We start from the raw sequence: 11,203 nt of genomic DNA, 5'->3' as shown, positions 1-11,203 counted from the left end.
CAAAAAATCACCATTGAATGTATGTAAAGACAATAATTTTATTTTATTTCAACGAAATTTTCCCTTCGATACTAGTTTGTTTAGTTTCAAATGTTTTACGGTTAGCCCAAAATTGCGTCTTGTAACCCGATACTTTATCGAACGCCCCCGGCAATGGGAAAGAATGCCGTAGTGACAGACCGCCGTGGTCATTTTTCTGGTAATTTTTGTAATATAGCAAGTTAAATTAGCCCTATCCCATTGCATACTGATAGTGTGCGGCAGAAAATGCGATGGTAAATGGTTGCTTGTTTTGTATCGTAGCCTGGTTCTAGCTACTAAGTATTTATTGGTGGTACCCAAAAATAAAGGGGCTCCTGACGAAACTTGGTTTGGTGTATTTTAAACGCTTCATGTATGAAATAATGACGAAAATATTAAGAAATGACAGTACATGTATGCCAATATTAATGACAGATTTACTCGTCCGGAATATATTTTTGCCGCCCTGAAATTGTATTGGATGCCTGTAATAAACGGTACAACTGCTGTCCATCTGCCACTGATATGTCTGTAGGTTTCAGTGATGGGTTCTCCTGTAGATCAATGGGGGCAATCTGGAATCGATGGTAGGGGACGGCGAGTCTTGGCCCAGTTTTCATTCCCTTCAAGTTGCAGCCTCTGCATGCCTGAAGGAAAATTACTTTCCACACTAGGCATGCCCGTAGCCAGGGGGGGGGGGTTCGGAAGAACCCCCCACAAGGCTAAAAGGTCCACTTTTTGGTCCACTTTTTATGTAAAGGTCCAAGATTTTTCTTGAAAAGTGGACTGGAATCGTAGAGAAACTGCTCCCTTTGTTATTATGGGTTCACCACACCACGAAGTGGTGTGGTGAAACCATATTGCTTTTTCTGATGTTTCTTCTCCTCCTCCTTCTCCTCCTCCTCCTCCTGCCATTTTTTAAATGGATTCAGCTTCTTCATTTTAGGGCCTAAGGTCCTGAAATTTGGTATGGAGGTACAGTGGGCAAATACCCCTAGGCGTTTTTTAAATGTTTGTGATACAGGCTTTTAGAATGGTTTTATTTGAGTTTTTTGGCTGTATTATAGCTAATGTATTACTGTGTTAGTGTGCCATGTTTACCACGTCTGGGCATGAGTCATCACAATGGAATGCAGGGCATCAACCAATAGGCATGCAGCTTTCCTCTATACTTCTTGCTGATTGGCTGTTGGGATTTAACTTGATTAACACCTGCACAGAGTATTTCCATACTGACAGTATGTCTTTATTCAAGTGTTTTGGTAGGTATTTCAAGCTTTTCTGCTCCAGCATTGGAATGCGGGGCATGAACGTTTTTTTTTTATTTTGAAAATCAACAGTTTGCATTATGCAATTAAAAATCCTAACCAATAAAGTAGGGAATAGCTATCCAACTGTTGTTTTAGTTGTATGTTACTTCATATTATAGTTATATCAATGTAAATCATTGTTTTCCCTTGTGTTTCTCATTCTTTCCCTGCCATGTGGTAAAATGTGGTGAACCCATCGCTGTATTTGCTCCAAAGCAAATATTGGCCTTTCTAGTTGTATAAAAATTTATCTCTGAAATCCTCTCAAAAACGCACGAAATGCCATTTTAGAAGGTTCATTTTTCAAAATTTCCCGGGGGAGCATGCCCCCGGACCCCCTAGGAACCTCGCGCCTATGGCGCTCGAGGTCCCCTCAAACAGTAGGAAGATTTAAAATCCTGGCTACGGGCATGTTAGGTTTGTTTGCTTTTTGTTTGTTTCGCATAACCGGTAAACCGCCTTCAGGCCAGACTGTAAAGTTGAACCACTCACACCAGGAAGAACCCCTACTCTTTTTTGGATCTTTAACGTCCTGTGGTGTGGCTCTCCCCAAACACGGGACCTCCGTTTAACGTCCTATCCGGGGAACGTCCCTAACCGAAGCTAGGTAGTACTCATTTCCACCTGAGTGAAATGATGTGGAAGTGGTTTCTTCTGAACCACAGGTTAAATCGGCTTCTTCTGAACAGTTAGCCTCTACGTATACCAGGCTTCGAGAGGCGGCTAGAAAGAGTAGAAATCAGCTCGCAAACTGTTCTCTCCAGTAGACCAACTCCCCTGGCATGCTTATTTCTCTATTTGGCTGATTTCTACTGTTTCCAGCCGCCCCCCGAAGCCTGGTAGAGGATACTGAACAGTATCTATCTTACCCATGGCTTTATCTTTGGTTGGCGCAGATGACATGTGAAAACTGCATCTAGTAGGCAACGCCAACCAACTCCCAACCACACTCACGACTAACTCCCAACCTAGGTGTAACACTGGCTTTTTTTACAAATATAAGAAAGGTTGGAGATCTATGAAATAATCTATTACTGCTCGGTAAATTTGAACGTCTGGGTCAAGCAGCACCAAAATAGAGTCTAAACCATCTTTATATATTGTGGGACAAACATATACAAGATTTAGGGTTAAAACATCAAGGACAGCCCGATTTCCTGAGAAGGCACCCAGCGGGCGCATGTCAAAGTAATTATGTGTGCGTCGGACAATTTAGACACAGAGACTGCAATCTAAAAGAACAAAGAGACACACAAAGAACGTCTAATTTAATGTAAACTTCATCTGTGGCGGTTATGAGATTTTGGACATACAGAGATTCAGAGATTCTTTATTGACACAACAAAAAAGTACAGAGACTTTTGTATAGTCTTCTACAACTTAACTAAAGATCTAACAAAGCTAAATACATGTGTAGATAACGTTATCTTACGTACAGAGTATATGTATGATGTAACAATAAAGGTTAACTATTCTCTAACATGTGTTCTCTAAGATCGAAACATTCTTTAATGTATTTTCCTATTTGAATACTGTATTGGTTATCTCCCCTGAGAATGTAGTTGCATTTATCTATAGGATCTAACGTATTGAAATATGAATAGACAATTTCATCATATTCAGCAAGTCGGTCATGTAAACAGTGTTCTCCAAGAGAAAGGAAAAAAGTTTTCCCCATTGAGTAAGCGATTGAATTTTCGGTGTTGTTTTTCGGTATTGTTTACTGAGCCTTTTGAAATTTGTTGACGTCTAGCTCGACAGTGACGTCATCTTGTATCCTAGCCTGATCAGTTAATCCCAACGGTCATAATGTCGTTTTCGCATGACGTCATAGGGACACCAAAAATAGCCTGGCCATGGTTAGGCCATGTTAATTTGATTATATGGATGACATCCTTCGGGAACCCCAAAACTGATGAGAGCGTGCGAATAAAAAAAAGTTTGGCCAAAAAAAAGTTGCTTTCAATATGAAATCTACGTGGTTTTGAAGGTTAAACAAATGACACAGACTATGGTTTTGTGAATAAGCTAGTCTTCAAATTCATTGCTTTAAATTGTTATCTTTTTCGTTTAATTTTTGCATTCTACGACATCGGTATCGTATTCCAATTTTTTTTCAGCTTAAGGTATATATTTGCTCATTTTGCAACTGTTTTTTTTTACGATTTACAGCATATTTTTTTGAAACGGACGAAAATTCATGCGCGCGCGGATGTCATCCATATTATCAAAACAATATGGCCTTACCAAACCTGTTTTAGCTGCCAATTATATTTCCTCCTCTCTGAAAAAAAAACCGGCAGCTAAACTTAGGCCTGGTAACCAGGCTAAGACGGTAGTGAAGAAAGCCAACTTTTTCTATCAGGCTTTAGAAGCGGCTGGAAAGATAGGAAATTGGTCAAATAGACAGATTACATGTCAGGGGAGTTGGTCCGCTAATGGAGTATCTCTGGAACGAGTGAGTGAGTGAGTGAGTGAGTGAGTGAGTGAGTGAGTGAGTGAGTGAGTGAGTGAGTGAGTGAGTGAGTGAGTGAGTGAGTGAGTGATTGAGTGAGTGAGTGAGTGAGTGAGTGAGTGAATGAGTGAATTAGCGAGCGAGTGAGTGAGCTGGCAGGCTAGCTATCTGTCCGCCAAAAAAACAGTTACTCAAGCAACTGGATATGATTTTGGAAACGGTCAGACGTTTCAGGTAGCATCCACTACCTTTCGTCAGTGACACTTTAAGTTTAATAGTGCATGCTACCTGAAACGTCTGACCGTTTTCAAAATCATCATATCCAGTTGCTTGAGTAACTGCTTTTTGGCGTATCTTATTACCTGGATGTCTAACCTTCATTGACAAAGCTATCTGTCCATTAAAGGCATCCAGTGCAGTTTTTAGGGCTTGGAAACCCGATTTTTCAAAGTCAATATTCTAGTCACTTATCTATATACTGAGTTGAAACCACACTATCCCACCAATGTATAGTGACCCACACGGAGCAAAAATACCCGAAATGCTAACGGAAAATGGTTACTAGAAGGGCCCTACGCTGATTTTTAGGGTAAAATCCTTAAAAAAGGACTCATCTTGGGACTTGTTTTTGCAGTTTTAAATGCCCAAAGTATGAAATACTGATTGAAATGTGCTAATGTGAAGCCGTATGTGTCAATATGATAAAGAAGTTCAGAATGCCTTTAAGCCAATTTGTACTCTTTCCAGCCGCTTCTGAAGCACAAGCCTGGCAGAATGTTTTTGTACGTTTGTAATATATGTATGTAAATATGAATGTGTAGACCACAGGAAGAATAGCCTCTTATGAGGCTAATTGTGGATCTGAATAAAACTGAAACTGAAAGAATCCACAACTAACCTCCTAACTCTGAGCACACATCTACCATAGTAAGCGCCAAGTCTCCTCTGAGTCAGTGACGCAAACACGCGTTATTTCGCGCTGATAACGCGTGATGAAAACGAGATACACTTTCTACTTGACTAGTGTACACTATATGAAGATGAACGCCAAGAGCTATTCGATACTTTACAATTAGACAAGATATGTTAGAAAATGTCAAAGCAGGACACGTTTGATGCCATGCAAGAACGAATGTACAGTAGACAAACTATGTAATTATGTTACCAGATGTTTCAAAAAGAGAGAAGAAAGGGCAACTAACAGTAGATGATAAGTAGTATGGTTTAAAACCATACGAATACAAAGCTGGTATTGTTAATTTGCGGAAGTAGCAACTTTAGTAGCATTTTTATTTTTGGCCGGAATTTTTTTTATTCGCCCGCGCGCACTAGTTTGGGGGTCTTCAGAGGATGACATCCATAAAATTTAGTCGGTGTGGCCTTATAAAAGACGTCATTCCTCATCCAGTGATGTACAGCTCCCGTCTGACTCCCAATCACGTCCAAGTGGAACAATACAGCAGTATGATTTCTCATTTGGGCACATTTGTGCATTTAGCCCATCTGTGGTGATTCAGTTAGGCTACACCGACTTAATTTTATGCCTGGCTCCCCTGGCCTGGCTCTAGGCCTGGTAGTCCATGGTAACAAGCCAACATGTGCCGGCTTGTCGTATACGTCGCTATGTACTTCCACAAATTAACAATACCAGCTTTGTATTCCTGTGGTTTAGTAGTTTTTATTTTTTTTTATTTTTGGCCGGAATTTTTTTTATTCGCCCGCGCGCACTAGTTTGGGGGTCTTCAGAGGATGTCATCCATAAAATTTAGTCGGTGTGGCCTTATAAAAGACGTCATTCATCACCCAGTGATGTACAGCACCCGTCTGACTCCCAATCACGTCCAAGTGGAACAATACAGCAGGATGATTTCTCTAGAGAACAGCACGAGTTCTATGAATTGGTTTCCGAGGGAGGTCTAACTAGTCAGACATGACCGATGAAGCCAGCCTCGGTGCTGGAAGTTTTGACGTCTCTGCGAAAAGATGATCCATGAGTCGCCGACTGTTGATGATAATTGCATTTGCGTGACGTTTAATAACATCCCGAAGGTAAAGAAAATGCGTGTGTCACTTTTTTTTACTTTATTGTCTCGCTTCACGCCTACGTTTTTATTGACAATGGCTGTAGCCGTGGAGCACTTTAGCTGAAGGTACAGACACCGCGTGGGAGTATAATAATAAGTGTTTGGTCGGTCCATGGAGAACCTCCTTAAGCTTGGTCGGTCGGCATGCATAAGGGTTGTACATGACTGAGGCCTAGCCCATTCACAATGTGGCGTCGGGTGGTGTAGTGGTTAGAGCAATCGACTGTGAACCGGGAGACCCGGGTTCGATTCCGAGTCGTACCCGGTACATGTCTGAACATGCGCCCCGACGTTGTGCCCTTGGGAAAGGGCACAACGACTTTTGCAACCGGAACTTTACACGACTTTCCTCACTCCACCTAGGTATGAATGGGTACCTAACTTCGGTTGGGGAAAGTCGTATTGAGGTCACCTTGTGGCGCCGAATGGCAGCCGCACAGACCCTTGCTACAGTTCCACAAAAAATAATTGTGGAACAAATATTTTTATCACGTGCATTATTTGATTGTTGTAATTGTTGTGATTTGTATTGATTATTATGTGATACCCTGCATCAATTCAGTTGTATAAAGGCTACGACTGCACGGGTACTGTTTGGACAATAAAAAACCAAACCACACATTCAGAACCTTCCCCCCGAACACCAGCCAACCAACTTTGGCTGAAGTTCGGGAGCAGTCGGGCCAGATTTAGGTCACACCTTTTTATACAAATTTAAGTTAAATCTGAGTCAAATTTGACTGCCGACCACGTCCCCGAACACTGCTAACCACCGGCAAAGAAGTCCCCAACCATGGCCCAACCTCCCGTCCATTCTCGATTGAGGATAGAGGGTCTAGTTTGCCTGCACGGACTGGACCCTCTATGGCCGGCCAACTCCTCTGGCCAATGATTTCCCCCTTTGCCGATTTCTACTATTTATTCAGGAGTCTGGTTCTAGTAGAGACTAGCCGAACAGTAGCAGACCTCTCCAAACACCAGCCAACCACAGCCGACCTTGTTCCCGACCTACTCCTAACCATGGTTGGGGGATTCGCCATTGTTCAGGAGGCCATGTTCGGTTGTGTGTGATAGGGTCTTAGGGTAGAACTTTATACAGGTGTCAGCATTATCGCCCCATATTCTAATATTGATTCAAAATAAACTTCATTGCCGATACAGCGTCATACCTGACCTACTCCTATCCACGGTCACGTAGTTCGCTGTTCAGGAGGCCATGTTTGCCTATTAGTCCATGGGCCAGGTCCCCAAAAATGACAATTTGTTACCAAACAGAGGGACAAAGGATGACTTAGTTTTTTAGAAAGGTTGGGTCCCCTAGTTAATCATTATGCATGATAACCTTTGCAGAGTGGCAGCTTTGACCTTGTTATCTGACCTTGAACTTTGACCCTACACGAACCATATCTTTTTCTACTTTAATGCAAAGGGGAGTGGAAAATAATCAAATATGGATGTTTTTGAGATTTAAACTTAGTGGACTAATAAATCAGAAACCAAGGATTACAAAAATGTCAATTTTGTTCCAATATGTCATTTCTAAGAGAAGTTATGAGGTTTTGAAATTCGATTTTTCGGTAAAAATTGGTAAAAAAATGGAATGTTTACTTTTCAAAACCTGTCAAATATACAGATTGCATTTTCGAGCCTGGTTCATGAATTTATCTGATTTGTTACACTGTTCCCTACATTTTAAGCTTTAAATGGTAAAAATCCATCAATCCAATCTGGAGATATGAGTATCTAAAAGTTCTATTCCCACAGGCCTTCTGTGGGGAAACCGTTGCTAGGGCCGTTGCTAAGGAGGCACTGGGCTGCTTTCCCAGTAAAATGTAGTGCATATCATAAGTAAAACGTGAAGAAAACTTTTATCGGTGGAAAATTGTTCATTTTCAGGGCCTCAGAAATTTATATCATGTTTCCATGGTAACCGTTGCTAAGGAAAATACATCTCCCTAGCAACGCAGAGGCTAATACTTTTATACGGTTTTATAATGGTAATAGAGGGATATCTGTGGGGGAATGCTTGTCTCCTGACGATGTTGAGTGAAGTATCTGAGTGTAGATATGAGGGCAGCTCATTTTGTTTGCAATTTTTTCGCATTATTTGGGTGTTTTTAGCTAAAAATGTAGATTTCTGACACCTGTGCCATGATAAATGAAGCAGTTTTGCTGAAATTCGGTACAAACATGTAAGTTAACAACTGCCACGAATCTCTGCCTATTAAATGCTGATGACTTCATTTTTCTGAATAATAAATGGTATTTCGTGTTTTTTTCTATCCAAAAATGCACATTTTGGTTCATATGATAATGTTTAAAGAAACAATGGTGAAATTTATTAATATGAGCATTTCACAAAGTAAGCCACACTATTATATACAACAATATAAAGAAACGTTGCAAATGTAACTTACTTCAAGACTTAGCCACAAAACAAGCCATACTTTGACGCTAATCAGTTTAAATCATCATCAAAACCTGGCAAAGGTTAATGGTAAACAATAAATGAATACTTGTAAGACTTATTACTCCGTGAAGGAGGTCAGGACGTCCGGACGGAGTGTTGTGATCGGCTGATTTTTCATGTTCGCAGTCAAAACACTGGGTTCTCTTTGTGTAATCGGCACGCAATTTTATACGCCGTCTGCGGGCATGCCCGTGTTGATGCACGAAATTCAATGTGTATTTTTGCCGTTGCTGCTTTCGCGGTCAATGTAATATTGCAGACGCACCCCTACAATTACGAGGCGAATTGGAATGGTCCAGAAAAACGCGTTGTTTGGAATAGCAGTGGGGGGGGGAACTTCATGCAAATACGGGGTGGTTTTGATAAGTGGTTCCAGATGTTTTTGCCCATGCTTAAGAGATGCACATTTTTTGGAAGATGTTCGCAGCCAAAACGCATTGTTCCGTACGTCGCATTTCTGTGTAATTTCGCATGTGGTGTGGCATTATGTCCGGGATGATGCACGTCTTTTTATTTTTACCGTAGCTGTTTTGATATTGAAGTAAATGCATACATGTACTTTAGAAACATCCCTACTTTTACAATCCTGTGGAATAGGCCGTAGGTTTAGGCAGTTGTCTGGTAGCAGAGGTACTCTAAGCAGATTTCCTGGTTATCTGGCCGGGGTAGTAACACTCGCGGTGCTTACCGCAACTGTTGCTGGAATTTGGCCTGTTCCAGGCGCGCTTAAATAGGTACAGGCACGGTAAGATGGTGGGGCTGTCTTTGTTACTAGACACGACCATGATAGTCCGATCTTTATGTGAATGCAATGATTGTGTGTGTGTAATTAAAATGAACTTCGAACTTGAAGCACAGTATCTTTACACGCCCTGGGAGCAGTAATGGATTTAGCTCTTTGTATGTTTTATGCTTGTGACGCGCCCTCATTGTATTAACCGTTGCCTAATTATAATGTCTGCACAGTAGGTCTGGCGTTGACGCTTGGGATTTTGTTGAAATATATAAAACTTCACGGAGGATTGTCACCTATGGCTTCTTGTTTTGATTGTCAACACTGAACTAACATACTGGTTACTTCTGTGTTCTAGCCAGCTTCTTTACGATAATTTTTGTTTTAGCGTTGGCATGTCCAACTCTTTCGGCCCCCCAAAATGGAGCTCTGAGCCCTACCGGAGCGAACTCCTACCAGGACGTGGTGATGTTCACCTGTGACCAGGGATACGGACTGAACGGAGCCTCTAGTGTGACGTGTCAGGCGGACCAAACATGGAGTGCGCCTGTTCCAGGCTGCCAACGTAAGATGTGTTTCAAATTGATGCTAGAAAACAATTTGTACCAAATCATCCTTTAGATCCCTTTTTCTAGATATATATTTTGTACCACACGGTAAGGTTTAAGCATTGTAATGATCGATAAAAATACGACAAACAGTTATCACTATTGTTACTCCGTGAAGGAGGTCAGGACCTCCGGACGGAGTGTTGTGATCGGCTGATTTTTCATGTTCGCAGTCAAAACACTGGGTTCTCTTTGTGTAATCGGCACGCAATTTTATACGCCGTCTGCGGGCATGCCCGTGTTGATGCACGAATGTGTATTTTTGCCGTTGCTGCTTTCGCGGTCAATGTATATTGCAGACGCACCCCTACAATTACGAGGCGAATTGGAATGGTCCAGAAAAACGCGTTGTTTGGAGTAGCAGTGGGGGGGGGGGACTTCATGCAAATACGGGGTGGTTTTGATAAGTGGTTCCAGATGTTTTTGCCCATGCTTAAGAGATGCCAAGTTTTTTGGAAGATGTTCGCAGCCAAAACGCATTCTTCCGTACGTCGCATTTCTGTGTAATTTCGCATGTGGTGTGGCATTATGTCCGGGATGATGCACGTCTTTTTATTTTTACCGTAGCTGTTTTGATATTGAAGTAAATGCATATTTTAGAAACATCCCTACTTTTACAATCCTGTGGAATAGGCCGTAGGTTTAGGCAGTTGTCTGGTAGCAGAGGTACTCTAAGCAGATGTCCTGGTTATCTGGCCGGCGGTAGTAACACTCGCGGTGCTTACCGCAACTGTTGCTGGAATTTGGCCTGTTCCAGGCGCGCTTAATTAGGTACAGGCACGGTAAGATGGTGGGGCTGTCTTTGTTACTAGACACGACCATGATAGTCCGATCTTTATGTGAATGCAATGATTGTGTGTGTGTAATTAAAATGAACTTCGAACTTGAAGCACAGTATCTTTACACGCCCTGGGAGCAGTAATGGATTTAGCTCTTTGTATGTTTTATGCTTGTGACGCGCCCTCATTGTATTAACCGTTGCCTAATTATAATGTCTGCACAGTAGGTCTGGCGTTGACGCTTGGGATTTTGTTGAAATATATAAAACTTCACGGAGGATTGTCACCTATGGCTTCTTGTTAGTTATTTCTTCTTCCAAGTGAATCACTTGTAAGATTCATCACTGAGGAATGGAAGAAAGGCAAGGACAAGAACAAAAGAAAACTACACAGTCAGCAAGGTGCTTTTCGTTGCATGTGAGGAAGAGTGTCACAAGATTACATCAGAGGATATTGACATCGTCCCAGAGTTCAACTCAGGAAGAAGCTGACAATCGAATAATCTTTCATGCCGCCTATATGCAGCAAGGATTGATGTCACTTGTTCCCGGCCAGGAAGAGTACATATGGCAAGTGAAACGCTGGAGTTTCCGGAAAAGGTCACCTGACAGCTCCCATTCTGTCCCTAGGAGTTTGAACATGTCTCGGAAGTCTTTGTTTTCTTTAACAAGTCGAAGAGCTGGCACATTTTTCCACCATGTAATACGGGGCGCGCATCCAGGCAAGCGAAGTTGTCCGCGCTC

The sequence above is a fragment of the Branchiostoma belcheri genome, unplaced genomic scaffold (assembly GCF_001625305.1).
Source record: "Branchiostoma belcheri isolate BF01 breed outbred unplaced genomic scaffold, Haploidv18h27 scaffold56, whole genome shotgun sequence".
Taxonomy (NCBI): domain Eukaryota; kingdom Metazoa; phylum Chordata; class Leptocardii; order Amphioxiformes; family Branchiostomatidae; genus Branchiostoma; species Branchiostoma belcheri.
Note: the sequence above shows the minus strand (reverse complement) of the source record.